We start from the raw sequence: 22,969 nt of genomic DNA, 5'->3' as shown, positions 1-22,969 counted from the left end.
GTTTGGTTTTGCCAAAGTGGAGTCATTAACATATTTATACAAAGGAGGAGGCAGGGAGCGGTTTTGTGCTCGTGCATGTGCGCTCAATTTCACGTTAATTCGGATGTACAAAGAGAATATGCATGGGATTCCGTGTACGCAGTGTTTCATACATTAGATTTTTTTACTGTGTACGCACATTTACAGCTTTGTCCGTACGCAATGTTTTAGTATGAATTCAACACAAGTCTTTGTACATGAGGCCCCAGGTATATAAACCAGAGGTGGATTAGTGAAGGTAGAACTTCAGGGGCTTCAGTCAGCGCTGACGTCGTCTGTCAAAGTCTGTCATCAACTGGATTTACTTTTCTCTACTCAGTGTTTGTACAGCACAATTGTTTTGCTTAAATTTGTTATAGTGATGTTTTTATAATCTAAAGAAATGAGCAGAATTTTATTCACCTTCTTCACTCCATTCACTTCTAGATGTAATAAACCCTCCTGCTGTGTCTATAAACATCACTGAGGGGATGTGAAGTGTATTATACTGTATATTAACACTCTATAGTCACATAAACACTTCAGTATAGAGAGGAGAGAAAGATTTAAAAAGAGTTCCACCTCATCTGTCCTTCTGCTTTTAGCTAAATTAGCAAACAAAACTAGAGCGGTGACGTCACAGGAAGCAGTGAGGCGGGGCTCCTCCTACTTCCGGAATCTAAACCGAAAGTCAGAAGTTTGTCCGTTATACAGAGAGACACGAGCGGAGTGAAGCAGCGGATAAAGGTCAGTTTATTACTACTGGATATTACACACACACACACACACACACACACACAGCTTGCTCACCAGGGACAAACTGACCATTTTGATTCATACAAATTCACATTTCATACAAACCTAAATAATTCTTTTGACTATGTAAAGCTGCTTTGCGGCAATGAAAATTGCTAAAAGCGCTATACAAATAAAATTGAATTGAATTGAACAGTATATATAACAGAGAGAGTGTGTGTGTGTGTGTGTGTGAGAAATAAATAATTCGCCAGGCTGGGTGCGGATATATATAAAGTGTGTGTGTGTGTGTGTGTGGCGCTGCAGCTTCTCTACAGTGTCAGTGTTATGGTGCGGTCACACTGAACGCGGTGAGAGCGTCAAAGCGGTGTTATGTGCTGAAATGCCCCCCTGACATGGATTGGCCCCCCTACATAATCACTATCAAATATTATATTAGAACATAAATTTATAGGTTAATGGTTTACAAATTACATGAGACAATAAAATAAAATAAGCAATATGAAAATAAATATGTTGTATATGAAAAAATAGAAATATTAATATTTTTTCATATACTGTACAACATGTATACTTTTAGATTGTTTATTTTATAATAAAAATAGTTTCGTCAAATTTTTCATCATAAACATTATTTATTTTTATTATATATAAATGTTTATTTGCATATTCATGACAAAACACTGAAAAATAAATGTGTTACAAAATAAATATTATACAAGAATTTGTATTAATGATCTTGAAGGCTGTCACGTGCCGAGGGTTTATTATAATAGTAATATCATATTATGATATAATAATAAACCTATGAATTTATGTTCATATATAATATTTGATAGCGAGTATGTGGCGGGGGGGGGGGGGGGGGTTGGGGGTCAATCCATGGCAGGGGGGCATTTTAGCGCATAACACCTGTTCCACACCTGCTACATTAGTCCCCAAGCGAAATGGAGGAGAGATTAATTATTGCAGTAGCGGATGTTTATTAATTATTAATGTTATTTTAATTAAAGACAAAGTCTAGTAAGTGATTCTAATAATGTTATAAGAAGAAATATAACATAATAAATATATAATAAATTAGGCTAGCAATTCACAATGAACAGAAGCCACACCATACAAATGTCTTATAATTGGTTTATTTCTACAATGCAGTTCTTTCTATCAATCAGTTTCTTGTTTTCTTCCACATTTTGGTCTCCACAAGATGAACAAGCTTGATTGCTTTGCGGTCCTTTTAAATACAATAAAGACATTTGATCTACGTCAGAGCTGCGACAGTCTTCGTCGGAAGGGTGGTGAGAGCGAAAGTTGACGCTTTCGCAGCGCGCGGTGTGAACGCAGGGTTAGACTTAATAAAGCCTCAGACAATAAGGATGCTTTAACTACATTTATAATACAGTATAACATAAACAGTATATAATATAAGACTACAGTGTGATGTAGTAGAACACTGTTCATATATGTATATCACTACATCATTTATTAATAGTACTTTATAATACTCGAATTTAAAATCAGTATATTCACTATAACCGCTCCAGCTCTGTTTATCCAGTTAAACCCTCAGACCCCTGGTTTACTCTCATTACTCTAAAGCCCTGAGTTGCCAGGACCAATATGGCGGCCGCGGTGACGTGGAGGGGGCGGAGTCTGAGTCCGCCATGTTAACTCTGAGTGTGGTGGTGGTGTTATTGTTAACGCTGTGGAGACGCTGAGGCGCGCGGACACACAACCCTCTGTACAGGAGACTGAGAGGGGGAGGGGAGGTGTGTGTGTGTGTGTGTGGCGGGGGAGTGAGTGGGGTAATGTGTGTGTGTGAGGGGCAGAACTGTGGAGAGGACAGGGGTAAAATGGAGGAAGGGGCATTAATGAGGAAGTGAGGGGAGGGAACGCCCTGAGTGTGTGTAGTCACATAATAAACTGCGCGTGTTACTGGAGGACTTATACGGGTTATTTTTTCTTGGTTGCTGAACTTCTTTTATCCACACACACACACACACACACACACTGTATGCTTCGGGCGCGGCGCGTTAATGTCTGAGCATGCGCACAAGATACCCACCCAATGGACATAGGGCTCGCGCGCGGAGTTAAAAGCAAGCGTTAATTTAAAATTGAATAGTAACGGTGTTATGCGCTAAAATGCCCCCCCCCCCCCCCCGCCATGGATTGCCCCCTCTTCATAATCACTATCAAATATTATATTAGAACATAAATGTATAGGTTTATTATTACCAAATATGATATTACTATTATAATAAACCCTCGGCACGTGACAGCCGTCAAGACCATTAATACATATTCTTGTATAATGTTTATTTTGTGTCACATTTTTTTTCAGGGTATTGTCATGAATATCCAAATAAACATTTATATATAATACAAATTAAAAATGTTTATGATGAAAAATTGGACGAAACTAATTTTATTATAAAATAAAGAATATAAACGTATACATGTTGTAGAGTATATTAAAAAATATTCTATTTTTTCATATACTACACATTTATTTTCACACTGCTTATTTTATTTTATTCTCACGTAATTTGTAAACCATTAACCTATGAATTTATGTTCTAATACAATATTTGATAGCGATTATGTTGGGGTGGGGGGCAATCCATGGCGCGATTATGTTGGGGGGGCAATCCATGGCAGGGGGGCATTTTAGCGCATAACAACGGAACCAATTCTCAGGCTAAACTCATTCCTATACACCTGAAGATACGCGCTCTCAAATTAATTGTAGTCTATGACTCTGTGTGTGTGTGTGTTTGTGTGTGTGTGTGAACTGGGCCGGACTGGGACACAATTTCAGGCTGGAAATCGCAACCAGTCCCTCCTGTACACCCAAATACATTTAAACTACAGACAGATTTATTTTCCCTCTAATGTATGGTATATACAGAGTCAACCAAAAAAGTGTCCACACTTCAGAAAAAGGAAATCTTATATAAATATTTTAATACTAAACTAGTTGATACTGTATATATACACGATAATATAATATAATAATAATATGATACTATATTAATACTAGCTGTGCCCGCGTCTTTGTTCGCGTGGAATTTTGGAATTGTATAATTATGACAAATCGACAGATATACTTTAACTGACCAGTACATTTTAAAACACTCATAAGTGCATTATTAAAAACTGTACAGCGTCATCGGTTCTATTTTGAGATGAATATATTAATCAATATATATTTTTAATGGTTTCTTATTCTGTATCAGTTATTAGCAAATTTAGAATACGTCCAGTGCCATCTGTGGTCATGAAAGTACAGTGGAACCTCGGGTTGCGGGTAACGCGATTTGCAAGTGTTGTGCAAGATGAGCAAAAATATTTAATACATTTTGACTTGAAAAAGATTTTTTTTTTAATTAAGTAAAGTTAACAGATGTTATTCAGCTCATAGAAAACGTTACTGTGACCTGATATAACTGTTCAGTCTGATCATCTCCTATAGATGTGAAATGTAAAAGTGTTTTGGTAATTATTTTTGTTTTGGTTTATTGCTTTATAGCATTGCTTTAAACTTGATTTATTTTGTTAAGTTTTTTTTTAAATATACAAAACCATATGTAAAAACATACATATAAAAGGTTTTGGCTTGTATACCCACAAACTGTGTTAAGAATAATACATTTTATAATAATAATAATAAGAAGAAGAATATATATTATTTTTAAGCATGTTACAAGTACCAAATGACGTTCTACATTACAGTGGAACCTTGCACTGTGAGCATAATTTGTTTCGGAAGCGAGCTTTTATATCAAAACACTCATTTATCAAAGTGAATTTCCCCCAGAAAAATATTGGAAACCCCGATGGAGGGGGTGGTGGTTGGGGGTAGGACAACTTACACACACACACACACACACACACATTTTTGCCAACGGAGACTGTCACTCACACATGACAAAACACAAAAATAAAAATATAAAAATGCTTTAATTTATCTCGTCTTGAAAAACACTTCAGGACCGAGGTTTTACTGTATATATAAAGGGTAAAAAATTAAAAACAGTAAATAATAAAGAATCAAATAGTAGATAATTAGGGTCTGCAAGATTAAATATAATATAAACGGAAATAAAATAAAATAGGATGAGTCAATTAGTGATCAATATTTAGAAGTCGCATAGAGATAATTTTTTTCAAGATAACCCTGCAGTTAGGAAGCGACTACCTTTTCCAAGACCTTTGACAAATATGGTAAGTTAGAAATTAGATGGTAATTATTAAAATCATTAGGATCTAAACCTGGGCCCGTATTCACAAAGCTCCTTAAAATTCTCTCAGAGAGCTCCTATCTTAAAAGGTCCTAGCAGGGAGTCCTAGACTAAAAGTGATTTAGGAACCTTCTCAGAGCAACTCTGAGTAATGAAACTACAGAAACCTTTATCGTAGTGAGGAGGTGTGGTCGCTCCGTTGCTAGGGATGATGCAGCAAGTCAAGGACTGTGCTTGGTTAATAAAAAAAATCTGTAAAGGTCTTAAAATGGCTCTTGGTGAAAATAGAATATATGATAATAGAACAGACAGTGAAATCATAATGTTTGTGTAACAAAGCGGATCTCATGAGGGGCAAACCCGTTCAAAAATGCTTTGCACTGTTCAGAACGGGCAGATCCACAGGCTGCTACCCTGCGGAGTTCTGAACAGGCAGAGGTGCGGCCATTTATACACACGGTTGCCAGGCAACGCCGCAATCAGTGTGAATACACCCCACCTGGCAGCCTGTTTATTTAAGGGTCCTGAAACCTCGGCACTTTGTGCAATCATTTAGGTAGCACCGGTAAGGTATCAGGGCCAAAGAGAAAGAAAGAAAGAAAATACAAGCACGTGGAAAGTCGAGAGACAGAGGCAAAGACCCAGCCTCTTCCTCCCTAAGACACCGGCGAGAGAGAGAGAGCGGCGTGCTATCCTTTAAGCACACGCTCTCGGGCTAAGTGTAAAGTGTACACCAAAAGACACAAACCCCTCTCTTACTCAAATAAATCCTCGGGAAGGGCATAGGTTGCGAGAGGATTTTCAGTTTAATTTTTAGTCTCCAGAGTCCCGTTCGTTCTCGAATAGGTGGCGGAGCTCTGTTTATTTTTGTGTTTTCAGTTCTCTTTTGTTTCCTTTTGAGTTTCCTAATTAATAATCCCACGCCATCTCCAAACGGAAAGGTCTTCCTGTGCGTGTCACAAGCTCTCTCACAAACTCCTATTTTATTGACCCCTCAGAAGCCCTGCGTTAGGGCTCTTATTAATATTATAACATCTTGTGGTGTGGCTCTCCATACCGCACCACGTAACAGTTCGTATATGAAGAAATTGTATATTCAAGACTGCAGGCTACTTCATGCAATGTTTCTGCTATAGGCTAAATATCTTAAAGTTAATTAAAACAGCCAAATGTTGAAATGTGTCTAGTTTTGAAGCAACCGATTTCCACACAGTAGTTACTATATTTAAGTTCTTGCATTTATTTACCAAACTGATTTTATTATTTCTAATCCATTACAGATTGATGGGAGCAAAATGGCTCAGTTTTTACCAGTTTACATGATTGACAGTCTGTTTAAGTTGCACTTTTGGCTGGTATGTTTGTCAACAATCCAAAAAAGATGGAAGGAAGTAAAACAACAAGAAAACCAAATTCGACGGAAGAGCAGCGTTTACTTTTAGCTTTAACTTCAGAGTTTGGAAAATATTACTTCTTTCCACCATTTTGTTCTCTGCTATAGAAACTCTTAAGCCTCTTAACAGTCCTCCTCTCTACTCTTAACAATTTTTATCTTACGAGCTATTTTTAGGGCTAAGATATTTCGTGAATCATTTTTATCTTTACTAAGATTTAGTCCTAAATTTAAGGGGAAATTTTGAGAAAATTCATCATTCTAAAAATTTTCTTAGAATTTCATGACTTTTCAGTGACAATGGAACTACACCTGAAACCAAAGCAGCATTAACTACTGAACAAGAGAGGATGTGAGAAGGTTTGTTGGGACAGGGTCACTTAGAGAGCATTAAGAAAGCATCAATGCCACCTGTCGGTTCACCACACATACCCCTGAGGAGTGTGAAATACGAGGGTACAGAGTGTTAATAAAGTGATAAAGTGCTGCTTATAACAAGGGATCTCAAGGGAAAAAAAGTTGTCTACACTCCACAGCTCAGTTTTGGTCTTGTTCTCCTGGGAAGGTCTTAATGAGAGACAGTTTCATCATCATGGAGCTTGATGGGTTTTACAAACGCACTCGACACAATACTGTTCTTGTAGGAACTGATCCAGAACAGCCCACCTTCATGTCTTATAATAACAACTGAGTGTTAGTGTTGTTATGTAAATACCTAAAGCGATGTGTGTTATTTCATAGTTTTGTAAAAGTCCAGTATTGTTGTAGAATGTAGAAAACAAATCACTAAACAAAACAAAGAAATTTGCAAGTGACCCCAAACTTTTGAGCAGTAGTGTATATAAAATGTATATATAAATAGGATTATTTTAATGTATGTGCCATGGATAATGCCCAGAACTTGTCTTTGATTTACGTGGCTGTACGCATTTGTCTTGCAGTGTGATGGGAAATGTATAAATCTGCACATGATCTGCGGTGCTGTAAGAGTTTAATTTATATCTTCACTGTTGCTAAACAAACATACAGTATCAGTCACCTGTTGCAACAGCATACGACATGTTCATTAGTGGACTAGTTGTATACCGCACGCCATTAAAAAAAAAAAAGGATTCCATTTTTCCATGTCTTTTATGAGCTCTGTGTCGCTCAGTGTTACTAAAGCGTCTCTACTCCACGTGCGTCCCTGCCTGAACACCATTGCCTCACTACTCTTAACCAGTTAGGACATCTCCGGAGCTTTCCTACTTTTTGGTGGAGATAGGAGTGATTTCCTATTTTAAGAATGTTGATTAATTGCTCTTAATCTTACCTCTGAAATTGGGACCAAAATTGTGTCACTATGTTCCTTTTTTGTTCCTGGGCTCGTATTCAGGAACTTCTTTTAGAGCATAGAGTTTCTTCTAGTAATGAATAATAAGAAAATTCTTAGAATTGTGGGTGTTTTCCAGGAAAAAGAGTAGATCTTAGTAATGATAAAAGTTAATGAAACATTTTAACCCTAAAAAGAGCTCGTAAGATGAACCGCGAGAATAGCAAGGAGGGGTTTGTCATATACATAATTAATTAATTTATGTCTCCCCCCTTTTTTTCTCCACAACAACAATCCAGGTCTTCAGACAAGTGTGTCATCCCTAGCCATAGATAATACTTTTGTAAAAGTTCCCAAACTCTCTTGTCTTTTTTAACTGTATTTTCTTTGGCTGCCATCAGCCTCTTTTGAAACAAACTCCTTCGTCTTGCTGTTAAAAACATCCACATGCCGAGAATGAAGAACACCATTCCGTCGATATGCTCCATTGTTGTGTGTTTGTTTGTGGCGCGTTTACGATGACGTCATGGCAGTAGGGGCGGCGCAACTATAACGACACGTGAATAATCCCGCCCACTCTAAAGCGGTACTAAACTGCAGTGGAAACGCAAACCGAGCCGAACTGAGCCGTGCCGAGCCGAGTTGTACCATGCAGTGGAAAAGCGCCATTAGTTTGTTCCTCACTCACACTTGTCCTAAGATTGCTCCTAAATTAAATTTAAGCTAGGACTCCTAACTAGAAGAATTTTTAAGCTAAGTTAGGAGCTCTCTGAGACGATTCTTAGAACGTTTATTGATGTGGCCCCTAAAGTTAATTAAAACAAAAAAATTTGTTCTGAGGGTATGGAACTCCAAAGTGTTCTAAATTAAATAAATAAATAGGACATGATGAAATAAATAACTCTTTAAATAAATAAGACACATGCATGTAATATGAGAATGATATTGTGAAATAATGGAACATATTTTGAAAAAAAGCTTATTATTGTAAAATATATTGCACTCTGCAAATTATTTTTCCCAATAACAGAGATTATTGCAGAGGCATTTTATTTATTTCATGCTGTTTTTATTTCAAAATGTCATTTTTTCAAAGTCAGTTTTTATTTCAAAATCCCGTTTTTCACGATAGCCTATTTATTTCATAATGCGACTTTTCAGCAGAATGAGTCATTCTGTCAATCAGCGCCAGTGGGTGGGACCTGCGCGCCTATTGGCTGATCCTTTAACATCGATTAGTTTCCCTGGATACCTGCTCCGCGGACCGCCGCTACAGCTAACAATAACGTGCTAGCCAGTGGCGGACTGGCCGTCTGGAGTACCGGGGGTTCTCCCGGTGGGCCGCTGGTCAATGTGGCCGGCCCAGTCAGTACGTAAATTTATTTAAAAAATGACGGAAACTATAATATTGCATCTCTTCTTTACGCAGATAGATGAGTGCGTTAATCGTACGGGCGCCGCCGATAAAGTGCGAGTGTTTTGTAACGGCCACCACTATGTTGTATATCACATCATGTATGTACAGTATGTTGTAGATCACATCATGTATGTACAGTATGTTGTATATCACATCATGTATGTACAGTATGTTGTAGATCACATCATGTATGTACAGTATGTTGTATATCACATCATGTTTCTACAGTATGTTGTATATCACATCATGTATGTACAGTATGTTGTATATCACATCATGTTTGTACAGTATGTTGTATATCACATCATGTATGTACAGTATGTTGTATATCACATCATGTATGTACAGTATGTTGCCCTTTATGAGTTGCTGCGCGTGTCCGCTGAAGAGGAGTGCGCATGAGGAGGTGTGTGTGCTTGAGAAGGTGTGTGTGCGCGCATGAGGAGGAGAGAACGGAGCAGGAGCTCAGCTGTGCTGAACCCCCCCCGAAATGCTCTATTGTTTTACCCTTTACTTTACTTTTACTGTATGTTTTGTATTATAATTCTGTGATGCTGAAAAGGCTGATAAAGGTTTTGTGCTGAACGCTATTGTTGGCTCTGAGCTCTTTTTTCCCGGCTATCCGGCCCAGAGCGGCACAGTTTGTGTGCATGTGAATGTATTGTAATCCTATTCCATACATGTTCTGAAACCACGCCCCTATTCACTTTTAATTTACAGAGGGAGAGATATGGATCCTTGGATCGATACAGCAAAGATTGAATAATTGCCATGGATGAAAATTGAAAAAAGTTGGAGCTGAAAAATTACGCGACAAGAAGAAAAAGCTTTAAAAGCAGATACTGTGAAATTCTTCATATTAACAGATTCTGCCATTGGCGTGAGGGGAAATTACAGTTCCACAGGCTCTGATATCTCTAACATTACGGTCAGGGACAGAGAGTCTGGATCCAGCAACCTCAGGGTCAGTGATGATGATGACCAGCACCTCTCCCCTTCTGTACCCGACACCTCTCCCCTTCTATACCCGACACCTCTCTCCTTCTATACCCGACACCTCTCCCCTTCTGTACCCAGCACCTCTCTCCTTCTATACCCGACACCTCTCCCCTTCTGTACCCAGCACCTCTCCCCTTCTGTACCCAGCACCTCTCCCCTTCTGTACCCAACACCTCTCCCCTTCTGTACCCGGCACCCCTCCCCTTCTGTACCCGACACCTCTCCCCTTCTGTACCCGACACCCCTCCCCTTCTGTACCCGACACCCCTCCCCTTCTGTACCCGACACCTCTCCCCTTCTGTACCCGACACCCCTCCCCTTCTGTACCCGACACCTCTCCCCTTCTGTACCCGACACCTCTCCCCTTCTGTACCCAGCACCCCTCCCCTTCTGTACCCAACACCTCTCCCCTTCTGTACCCGAGCCAAGTGAAAATCAACTGAAGAGATAAACTGGAATAAAATCAGAGGCAGCATTAGCTCGGGCTAGTAAACTAGTTACTCATTTTAATTATTATTGTAGACAATATTAATTCAAAATAAGGCTGAGAAAATATTATTTTGAATTAATATTGACTACAATAATAATTACTATCATGAGCTGATGCTGCTACTAATTTTACTCCAGATGACCTGTTCATTTTGATTGGCATCATTTTCACTCTGGTAGAGAAGGGGAGAGGTGTTGGTCATCATCAGCAGGCACTGGTTCATCAACACTGACCTGCTGCACTTACAGCTTACACTGATGAGTGGTGTATCTTACACTGACTGTATCAAGATGATCCCTAAAAGATATTGTCTTTATAGTTTTATATGTTGTTTGTCTTAATGTTCTTTCCTTTGTTTTACAAATATGACCCAATATACACTACCGTTCAAAAGTTTGGGGTCACTTGCAAATTTCTTTGTTTTTGTTTAGTGATTTATTTTCTACATTCTACAACAATACTGGGGATTTCAAAACTATAAAATAACACATATGGAATTAGGTAATTACGTACCAACAACAAAAACAACAGTTAGTTGTTATTTTAAGACACAGAGGTCTTTCTGTAATAGTTCCTGCAAGAACAGTATTGTCAAGTGCATTTGCAAAATCCGTCAAGCACTATAATGAAACTGGCTCTCATGAAGGCCGTCCCAGGAGGGCGAGACCAAAACCTACCTCTGTCTCAGACGAGAAGTTCATTTAGAGTTATCAGCCTGAAAAATGACCAATTAACAGCACCTGAGATTAGAGGCGTTATGAAGTCTTTACAGAGCAGAAGTAGCAGAAACATCTCACCATTAACTGTTCAAAGGAGATTAATGCATTTTTTGGACTTTAGTCAGTTCTGCTCATTTTAGCAGATCAGATGGAGATAGATAATTTACCAGTAGACACTGTACTGCCACCTACTGCATAGAATTCGTATTGCACCTAACTCGATACTTCATGCGCTATTACGTACGTCTGAATAAAGGAGCAACCAATCACACAGCTGGCTCCGCCCTATCGCTCTAGGTTGACAGAACGACTCATTCTGCTAAAAAGTCGCATTATGAAATAAATAGGCCCTCGGGAAAAACAGGATTTTTAAATAAAAACTGACTTTGAAAAATTTACATTTTTAAATAAAAACAGCAGGAAATAAATAAAATGCCTCTGTAATAATCTCTGTTATTGGGGAAAATAATTTGCAGAGTGCAATATATTTCACAATAATAAGGTTTTTTTCAAAATATGTTCCATTATTTCACAATATCATTCTCATATTACATGTATGTGTCTTATTTATTCATAGAGTGATTTATTTCATCATGTACTATTTATTTATTTAATTTTGAACACTTTGGAGTTCCATATGAGGGGATCTGAAGTTAAAGCAATGTTGCTAAAAACAGAATTGTAATGTGGAGGCTCATTAATCGTGCAAATAAAAAGCAGCAGTTTATCCAGAGTTTGACACAAACACAGTGATTACCGCTAAATGTTTAAAAGCTTAACCTGTAAAAACTCCTGTGCTGCACCGTGTTCTCCTTAACCTCCTCAACCTTTTAAATATCACCCCAGGGTTCTTTACAGGGTCTCTATCACATTATAAAGGATAATACACACCCACAACACAATTTATTAGTCACAGACAAAAAGACTTGCAAATAGTTTTATACACAATCCATTAGACTTCTGGATAACACTTTATTATCCTTAAATACCTAAATTTCTGTGTAACTTCTATGTCTTCTCTTATGTATATATATTTACATGTTGTATGTACAGTATGTGTGTTCCTGTGTGTGGTCAGGGAGCCCGACAAAGTGAGAATTTCATTGTACTGTTTAAACTGCTGTTTTTATCGTGTACATGATAATAAACTAAACTAAATATATATTAAAAGAAGATTTGTAACTGTATATATTAAATCTGGTTTAATTCTGTGATTAATAAAAAATAAATAAGCAGAAGAATTAAAGTCTGTAGTCTGTGTCCCATCACATTAAATCTAACGAAATAAATAAATCTTTCCTTTTCATATTATTACTAGAAATTAAAGAGGAAGAGCAGAACTGCAGGAGGGAAGTGTCAGAGCTTTAGCGCCCCCAGTGGCCGTGTAGAACGGTGCAGCGGTGACGTCACATGAAGGGAGGAGGTCCTCCTACTTCCGGAATCTAAAGCGAAAGTCAGAAGTTTGTCCGTTATACAGAGAGACACGAGCGGAGTGAAGCAGCGGATAAAGGTCAGTTTATTACTACTGGATATTACACACACACACACACACACACACACACACACACACACACACACAGAGTATATATAACAGAGAGTGTGTGTGTGTGAGAAATAAATAATCCACCAGGCTGGGTGCGGATATATATAAAGTGTGTGTGTGTGTGTGTGTGTGTGTGTATATGGGTGTGGTCTCGCAGGCCCGTTCTATCTCTCTCTCTCTCTCCTACACTGTTCTCTCTCTCTCTCTCTCTCTTTACTGTATTAATGAACTCTGTGCTGTTTCTCTCTGTACACTCACTTTTATTCAGTGTTTAAACACAAAGCGGAAGCTCTGATCTGGGGTGCGTTTCCCAAAAGCATCGTTAGCCAACTATGGTCGCAAGTTCCGTCGTTACCAACATAGTTCAACAATTCGGTGTTTCTCGAAACCATAGTTCAAACGAACATTCGCAAACAGCGTCGCAAACTTACGTGGTTGGAACTACAGCCTTCGACCTGTGGTTAGAAGCATAGTTCCTTGCCGCGGCTGGGTGTGTTCTATTCACAGTTCACGACCCTACGCCCTATTAGTTTCTAAATATTTTCCCAACCACTTTGAGCGATTTGGAAAACTTAATGTTTTGGTGCTTAGATATTAGGCTATTCGTTTTTCGGTTATTTTAATTACAAATTCACTTTGAAACGATATAACAGCGATACCATCGCAATTATTCCCCCTTCGAAGTGCCCTACGAAAGCATTATTTATGTTCCGGTTGGAACACAGCCTTCGTTTCGTTTGTGCGAAGAAAAGTTTTTAAGTGATTTTTTTTTGTTGTGCTCTCAGAAGTAGAAGTAGAATATGGACTATTCATAGGTAAAAAAAAATTAAAAATTATATATATATATATATATATATATATATATCCTCATCATATATATCCTCATCAGAAGTGTCATCTTCCTCATCCACAGCAGCACCAGAAAGATCCTCTTCCTCATCAAAAAGCGGGAACTTTTCTTTGACTGCAATGTTGTGGAGAATTACAGTAACTATTACATAGCAGCTTTTGGAGGGGTTCAGTTTCAGGCCACCACTGGACTTGTTTGTTTGGTCACACTTGCAAAGTCCCTCCACTTGTTTCTGACTTCCTCTGGGCTTCTCTCATACCCATTTCCAGAAGCATAATTTTTTTTTTTTTTTTTTGCGATTTCATTCCATGTTTTTTTTTTTCCCCCAGAATTTGTAACTGTGTTTTTTTAATTTGGAGAAAACAAGATTTGATTGTTTCCCACCTCCTCCAAAAGAACTGCAAGCTCTTTTGTAGTAAATTTTGGTTACCGTGTCATTTTTTCAGATCAACTCTCATTAAAACATGGCTTTACTGTATGTAAAGAGACTTATATAGGAAATGATCTTAAGCAAAATAGGTAACAGGTGTTCACAACACAATCCCAGCATTTTCAAAACCCATAATTTCTTTTTATTTTAATTGTACTTATGTATCAATACCAAATAAAAATGAGTTCAAATGAAATATAACTAAAAGTTATAGACTTTGTTATTCGAAAAGAGCACATTTAAACTGTGTATGCCTATATATGTTTTATTTAGGGCTGCAACAACTAATCGATAAAATCGATAATTATCGATAATGAAATTCGTTGTCAACGAATGCCGTTATCGATTAGTTGGGCTGCTCACGTCATTGAGGCGCGCGACCACAAGATGCACAAATACACACAGATACACAGCTGCTCGCGCAATGGAGGTTACAGAAGCGCCGGTGCTGTGTCGAAGTTGGTTCCCCCATCAGGATGCGTTTTTTTAGCCCCACCCCCGTGAAAAGGGCACAGGGAACGCGCATTTAGGAGAAGGCTCGCCCGCGAAGGGTTATGCGCGGACCACTGAGCTTCTACGGAACCCAGTAAAGGCCAAAAAGGACAGTTAGCGTTTTTTAATCCCATGACGAACTCTAGCCATCAGGATGCGTTTCCCTTGTTATCTTGGACATATTTAGAATGATGAACCTCGGCTAAGACACTTACTTCGACACAGCACCGGCAGGAAAAAGCGCGCGCCCCGAGTCCTCAAAGGTTTGATAGCAGTTCACATTAAACTCCTCTAAGAAGACGGTAACCTGCACGCTCTATGTAAGACCGAGCCTTTACGGCATGTCATGCACGAACACTTAAAAAGAAAACATGTTGGTGTTACGGATGGCGAAACGTCAGCAGGGTCAGTAAAAACTGTATCTCTTCATCGTGTAAAAGTTGTATAGTTTAAGTGCTTTTGTTTAAACTGTTTGCTAACTTCGGGACAGTTGCGCTAGATCTGTTCACGTGCTACTCACTAGCATCACATTGCGCAATCACCTCATGAGCAAAAGTGATTAGTTAAATGGCGCTAATTTAGATTATCTTAAATTACACGGTGCAAATAACAGTCGAATATTACATTTAGTGATTGTTGTGGTTTTCAGCGAATGCAAATAACAGTATATTTGTCACTATTAGCTTTTTGCATTTCTACAGTTTTTTTATAGTCCACTACAAAGTTAACTTGTAATTTACTGTGGTTTTACTTATGCATACATCATTTTATTATACAGAATTACATTATTTTAGCTGTTTATATCTTATAAACTGAATATATCAGTGTATTTTTTAAACTATATATAAACTGTATATATTATATACTACATTTCATTTAAGGTTTAAAATGTCAAAATTAAAGATTATTAAACTCTATATGTGGCTTTTGCATTTTTAAAAGTTTATTTTTATACATAAATAATACCCTGATTTATGTTTTTTTTAAATAGTTATAAGCAAAATATCAAATTTAAGAAGCGGTTAGGTTTTATCCGATTAATCGATTAATCGAAAACATAATCGTCCAACTAATCGATTATCAAAATAATCGTTAGTTGCAGGCCTAGTTTTATTGTACAAATAATGAATGTTGCGTTCGTGACATTATTACACCACTTCTGCGTAACGTCACTGCGAAAGCGCATTGAATGCGAGCCAAAGAGAGAGAAAAAACACTTAACAGTAGGGGGCGATATGTGCCTATGGCACTACTCCACCATTGTATCAAAGAAGAAGAAGAAGAACGACAGATTAAACCAACATGGTTCTAACGATGGAAGTGCGACGCAGGTACTATGGTGTTGGGAAACACTCGTGACTAGTTAGTTATTTTCTTCAACGTTGCATCGTACAACGGTGGTTAAGTAAAGAGCTACATCGTTGTACGGGAAACGCACCCCAGATCTCTTTCCTCCTTCCACACATGGCAGTAGATCTCCAGTAGATGGCGCTGCAGCTAAATAAATATCTAGCCTTAGACAATAAGAAAACTCTTTTTTTGAGCTTCAAAATGATTTTATTTCTTTATTCATAAGAAATGTCAGTGTAAGTCCCGGTTTGACTTGAACACTCCTCAGATATTATTTCCTCACTCTATAATATCTCTATATGAGCTGTTTGTGATTGTAATATATGTGTAAAAGTTGTGTATATACAGTAGGAATGTATATATTATTATAAATAAAACAGTTAATATTATTTACACTCAGGTGATTTACATTAAGTTTATTAGTAATAATAATCAGAGTGTATCTATCAGTTATTACACACCGGGGGGAGGGGGGTAGAGGGGTAGAGGGGTGTAACTGGGGAACTCACCTTCAGTGAACTGACAAAAAAAACAACATGTTTTAACTTAGTGTTATGACCTGAAACACTGGATATGAAGGTTAACACACACAACATGAGGAATGTTAACTATTATAAGTATTACACTCACCTGTTTTACCCACTACATCATATTATAAAGAGATAACAGATACACACACCTTTATAGTTTATCTTAGGATGGGAAAACACACACTGTTTATAATTTATAGTTATTTTTTGTATATTTATCTATAGTTTTATAGTTTATACAGTCATTGTTTCATATAAAAACAGAGTCAGCCAAAAAAAAAATTTACACACCAGGGGCGGACTGGGACCAAAAAGTGTCCCTGGACCCACAGCAGCACCACATCATAATACATTGGCTCATTAATGTAGAGATAAATGTTTAACACCAGGTACAAGTGTAACAATATAACACAATACAGAAATCAATGCTATTTAAACATGTTATTTGAAGTATCACTGAATATATATTGGGTCATACTGTATTAGTAAAACAAAGAAACGAAGGAAAGAACATCAAGACAAACAACATATAAACCTATAAAGACAATATTTTAAAAGGAATGGCAATAAAACTGAACAGGTAAGCTGAAATAAAATCAGTAGCAGCAGTAGCTCACGCTAGTAAACTAGTTACTTATTTTAATTATTATGGTAGTCAATATTAACACGAAATAATGCTGAGAAACATTATTTTGAATTAATATTGACCACCATAATAATTACTAGCACAAGTTAATGCTGCTACTAATTTTATTATTTTATTCCAGCGTATATGTTCAGTTTGATTGTAATTCGTTTGACTTGGCTCTGGTAGATCAGGGGAGACGTGTTCCCTCTCTCCTTTCGTAAATTAAAAGTGAAGGGGGCGGGGGGGAGGGGGGTGTTTCAGAACACGGATGGAACAGACCAAACAGACTGTGTGTGTGTGTGTGTGTGTGTGTGTGTGTGTGTGTGTGTGTGCTCTGAACGCTTCACACCACATCAGTGTGTGAAAAGAATCACAATCAAACTGAGCAAATAGCCTGGAATAAAATCAGTAGCAGCATTAACTCGTGCTAGTAATTACTATATAGTCAATATTGACTACCATAATAATTAAAATAAGTAACTAGTTTACCAGTGTGAGCTACTGCTGCTACTGATTTTATTTCACCTTACCTGTTCAGCTTACCTGGAACAAACGTACACTATGGGCTATTTAGGGGCACGTGTCTTTAAGTATAAAGGATTTTAAAACATTTAGTCTGCCCAAGTGAAAAAAAAGTTCACTGAGTATATTAAATCCAAGCATATTTAAGTATACCTGCAGCAGACTAATGACTAGTATACTCAGTGTGCTATTTTGGAACAAAATAACAAAATGTATTTAAGTTGTAATTAAATTGTACAAAAGCACAATTTTAAGTGTATTGAGTATACTTTTATGTGCTAAAGTGAAACAACTTTAAGTATACTTAGTACACTTAGTGTACTACTATATATATATATATATATATATATATATATATATTATACCAAGTATACTTAGTGACTCCCATAGACGCTATGCAGTGCAGTAGATTCTAAAGCATGAACGACTCAGACTAGAAGATATGATGGTGAGCTGCTCATTCTGTTTATTTAATTTTTGATCAAAAGAACGAAATGAAATAAATGACGCAAAAATAGATATGTTCATTTTGATGAACAAGATTCAAAGAACCGAGTCACATGTGAAGTGAAAATGTCCTCCAGAGCTGGTAGTTGTGTTTTATAACTTCCTCTGCAGATCTGATGCTTCTCTTCTGGGCCTTCATATCCGCTGCAGAACTGCTGCTGTACCACACAAGAATATCAGGATGCTCTCCACAGAGCAGGGATACAAGGACAGCAGGTGTTGTGACAGGTTGATCCTCCTGAGAACTCTGTAGTAGTCGCTACTGTGCTTTCCTGATCAGCCAGTTTGTGTTGTGTGTCCTGGTGAGGGACTCAGAGGTTTGTGTGCCAGGAACTTGAAGGTCAAAACCCTCTCCATTCTTCACCTCTTATCTTCAGAAGCTCAAGGCCCAAGTTGGACATCTTGTAAAACAAGAAGGATAGTATTAACTACAGAAAAATAATTCACAGATTAATTAAAGAATTATTAAAGAATAATTCAACTTGCACACTGTATGTTCCTGTTATTTTTCTTCCAGAAGTAGCAGTGTAGTGTGGAGGGCTGTGGAGATGGCATCATCTATTGGTCTGTTTGGTCTGTATGCATATTGATGTAGGTCCAGAATGATTGGAAGAACAGGCTTTCCATCACTATTGGTGTCAGTGCCACTGGTCTGTAGTCATTAAGTCCCATTATTGCAGTGTGTTTGGGTAGTGACACTAGTGTGAATGTTTTGAGACAGGTGGGGACAGAGCACTGTTGAATATTGTATGTTTGTAAGGACCTCTGCCAGCTCGATGGCGCAGTCTCTCAGAACCCGTCCCAGGAGACATCAGGGCCTGCTGCGTTCTGTATATTGACGTGACTGATGGTGCGTTGTACCTCAGCAGTGTGCAGAGTGAGTGTCTGGGTATTTGTAGCCGGTGTTGTCTCTGTCTCTGTAATGTCTTACTCATGGCAGCCAAAGAAATGATTGATCTCTTCTGCTGGTGCAGCACTATTGTTGGTGACTACGTTGTTGTTACTGTAGTTCTTTGGGATGTGTTGTATCCCTTGCCATGCACGTCTTGGGTCCAAGCTGTCAAAGTGTCTCTCAATCCTGTTGGCTGCTTCGGTGTCTCTGATGGCTCTCTTCAGTTCCAGCCTGGTGATCTTGTATCATTGTACTTCACTGGATCTGAAGACTATGTTACAGGCCTTAAGCAGGAGTCTGATCTCCCAGTCATCCATGGGTTGTTGTTAGGATACAGATCTGTTTGGTGGTAGTGACAGTACAGTGGATGTGTAGGTGTTCATGTCATCGTCTTTGAACATGGACCAGTCAGTGTGATCAGAACAGTGCTGAAGCTGGTCAGATACTCCCTTACACTTGAATTTCTTGAACAACTGGTTTCCCTGAGTTGATAGGTGATCTGTATGCTGGATACAAAAACAGAGAGATGTGACCCAGATGAGGGAGAGGTACTGAACTGAACCCCATGCTTGATCTCACTGTATACATGGTCAAGTGTATTTCCTCCACTAGTGGGCCACAGAACATGCTGGTAGAACTTAAGCAGCACAGTTATCAGGTTTGCTTGGTTAAAGTTCTTGTTTTGACGCAGAGCGTCACCTGATCACAACTGAGCCAACGGTTTTTCTCTCTTGTGCTGTGGAATTGTGGGTAATCGTCTCCCCTGCTGGGTCTCTTACTGGTATAATCAACATCCATGCACATGTGTACTGTTTACTATAACACTGTGATCATGTGTGTGTGTGTAAAACATATTTTATTTTGTGTCTGTATGTTTGTGTGTACAGCGCGCGTGTACTGTTTATTATAACACGTGTGTACAGTGTGCGTGTACAGGTTATTATAACACAGGTGTGCGCCCGCATGTAAAGCAAAAGAAATTCTCATTAGAAAGTAAGTTTCTGCTGATCCACACAGTAATGTAGTGAACTAGTGACGCTGTAACTGATGGTGGTGTTGTGTCTCCTCAGACATGCAGTCCTGCAGCGTCCATCACTGTGTCCTGTTCTTACTCACACTCACATTCACCACTGGTAAGTCTCGCTACACACTCTACACTATACACACTCTCACTATACACACTCACATTCACCACTGGTAAGTCTCACTCTACACTCACACAACACACTCACTGTACACTATAACTGTACACTCTCACTCTACACACACTATACACTCTCACATCACTGTGTCCTGTTCTTACTCACACTCACATTCACCACTGGTAAGTCTCACTACACACACTACACTATACACACTCTCACTACACACTCTCACTACACACTCTAATTACACACTCTACACTCTCTCTGCTCACTCTCACAGTTCTGTAGTGCACTAGATGAGGTTTGGGATACAGCCCTGAGTTTCTCTCTGAGTGTGTGTTCCCTTCACACCTGCAGCAGTCAGATTAATACACACACTGGAGAAGAGTGCAGGACTCTCACTGTATTTTACATTTAAGGATAAAAATCATCTTTATAGTTTTGTTCTTGATATAAAGTGTTTATTCTCTCTTTCAGATCCTGGATCAGCTGCTGAGTTTCCTATTTATGCGAAGCTCCATCAGCCTGTGACTCTCCCATGTGGAGCTCAGTGTTCTGGTCGGGCCAAATGGAGTTTGGACAGTAATAGAGACGACGTCTTCGCTCGGTGTGATCAGACATCATGTAGATCACTGAAGGACGGATATGAAATGTCTTATGATCAGGTTAAGAAGGGAGATCTCTCTCTCACCATCACTAAAGCTGATTACAGTATGAGGAAGACGTACACGTGTGAGTGTGATCTCTCAGACTACGCTACTGTGCGCCTCAGAATCTCCCGTAAGTGTGTTTATCTCTTCTACTGCTGATAAATCCTTCACTCTTAATTATTGGGGTCACATTCAGAGTTAAGGACACAGTTAGGGTTTAATCACACACACACCCACACAAACACACACACACAGACACAGTTCCACACACTGGGGGCGGGGCTTATCTATAACAGGAGTGCGTCTCACTGTCGATTCTCAGTATGTGTTTATTGTGTGAATGAGGAGCGGTGTGAAGTCCAGCGCCACCATCTGATAATTTGATGTAACCACAGTATGTCATGTTGAATATGAGGTTTTGGCTTTAAACACACACACACACACACACACACACACACACACACACACACAATCGAACATAACTCACACATAATATTAAATCAATAATCATGAATTCTCTAATATGATGCTGTTCATTAATTTAAAAACAGATTTTATTCAGTAAATCAGAGGTACACCCTGGACAGGGTGCCAATACATCACACTGGACACACCGAGTCTACACTGATGTTAATTCATTATGACCCCTGGAGAGTTCGGGACAGGACAGTACCGGCTGCTTACAGCCTCTTTTGGGCTCTGTGTGAGTTCTGACGTGTTCATCAGCGTCGTTAATGTCGAGAGGAAAATTGGAGCAGATTCAAAAACTTCCTCTGTCCACTCCCGACATTAACACCTCTGTAACACCTTATTGATTCTCATAATCCGTTATTGATTTATTATCGGTTCTTAAGCATTAGTACCACCTCCTCACCTGATCTGCAGCATTCAGCAGCTAAACATCCTCATATTCAATGTAGATGAAAGAAATGAACTGACTGAATGACTGAATTAACAAAGTGATATTTAAAGGAATACACTGATGATTAAATATGATTAAAAGATATATTACATGCTATAATACACACACACACACACACACACACACACACAATAAAGATGGGTCAGGAGTGGATGGATCAGGGGTCACTCAGTGGTTAAGGTGTCGGTCTACGGTTCAGAAGATCCCAGGTTCAAACCCCACAACCACCAAGTTGCCACTGTTGGGCCCTTGAGCGCGGCCCTTAACCCTCAACTGCTCAGATGTGTAATGAGATAAAAATGTAAGTCACTCTGGATAAGAGAGTCTGCTAAATGACGTAATGTCCAGTGGAGAAAGTTATTCCAGAGGTCTGAGTTATCAAAAGTAACACAAGTACATCATGTGTATTAGATATTTATTGTGTTAAATTTACTGAACGTGTTTCTCCTGATGAAGCTGTCTGAGATAAATCACTCACTACACACTCCAGTGACACCAACAGATAACATCTAGAGCAGAGGGAAAGTAAACCAAGCAGTGTGTTAATAGTGTGTGTGTGTGTGTGTGTGTGTGTGTCTGAACAAGAGAGAAAAAACATCATATCTGTAAGATTATACACAGTGAAAGATTCATCACCCCCAGATGATGAGTGTAAGATCATAACAGCTGGTTCCTCTGAGTGTGTGTGATGGTGTCATGATAGTGATGATCATTTAACACTCTGGTGCACCTGAATGTGTGGAACACAAAACTGTTATTGATAACACCTTGAAAATTTTATCTGTAATTATGAAAAAAAAAATGCTAAAAGTATGTGATCTCAGTAACTCCACTCTAGATCTCTAATGTGGATCTCAGTAACTCCACTGAAGCAGCTGTGTAACCCGTCTCTGAACACCAGGAACTTTCCCCACATAAACACTGATGTAACCTTTGAACTTTCGTTCTTTGAATAAATCCAGCTGAATGTTTTTTCTCCTCAGCCGTGTCCTCAGCAGTTCAGATGAGTCCTGGTGAAGATCTGAAGCTGGATTTGTCCGTACCAGAGCCAGTGGAGGTGATTTATAGAGGGAGTGTCTCAGCTGATGATGTACAGATCTGCACTGTGACTAACAGAGCACTACAGTGTAAATCTGAATACACACCCAGAACATCACTCA

The 22,969-nt window shown here is 38.7% G+C and overlaps 1 long non-coding RNA gene across 1 annotated transcript; it reads left to right on the top strand.

Moving 5' to 3' along the window:
- Positions 1–651: 651 nt before the first annotated feature.
- Positions 652–21,062, top strand: LOC128509850 (uncharacterized). The gene is made up of 4 exons (XR_008356077.1): positions 652–765; positions 12,667–12,858; positions 20,163–20,225; positions 20,715–21,062. It is a non-coding gene; the product is annotated as an uncharacterized LOC128509850 (long non-coding RNA).
- Positions 21,063–22,969: the final 1,907 nt, after the last annotated feature.

This window comes from Clarias gariepinus, chromosome 21, assembly GCF_024256425.1.
Source record: "Clarias gariepinus isolate MV-2021 ecotype Netherlands chromosome 21, CGAR_prim_01v2, whole genome shotgun sequence".
Classification (NCBI taxonomy): domain Eukaryota; kingdom Metazoa; phylum Chordata; class Actinopteri; order Siluriformes; family Clariidae; genus Clarias; species Clarias gariepinus.
Note: the sequence above shows the minus strand (reverse complement) of the source record. Positions and strands in the feature narration are given on the sequence as shown.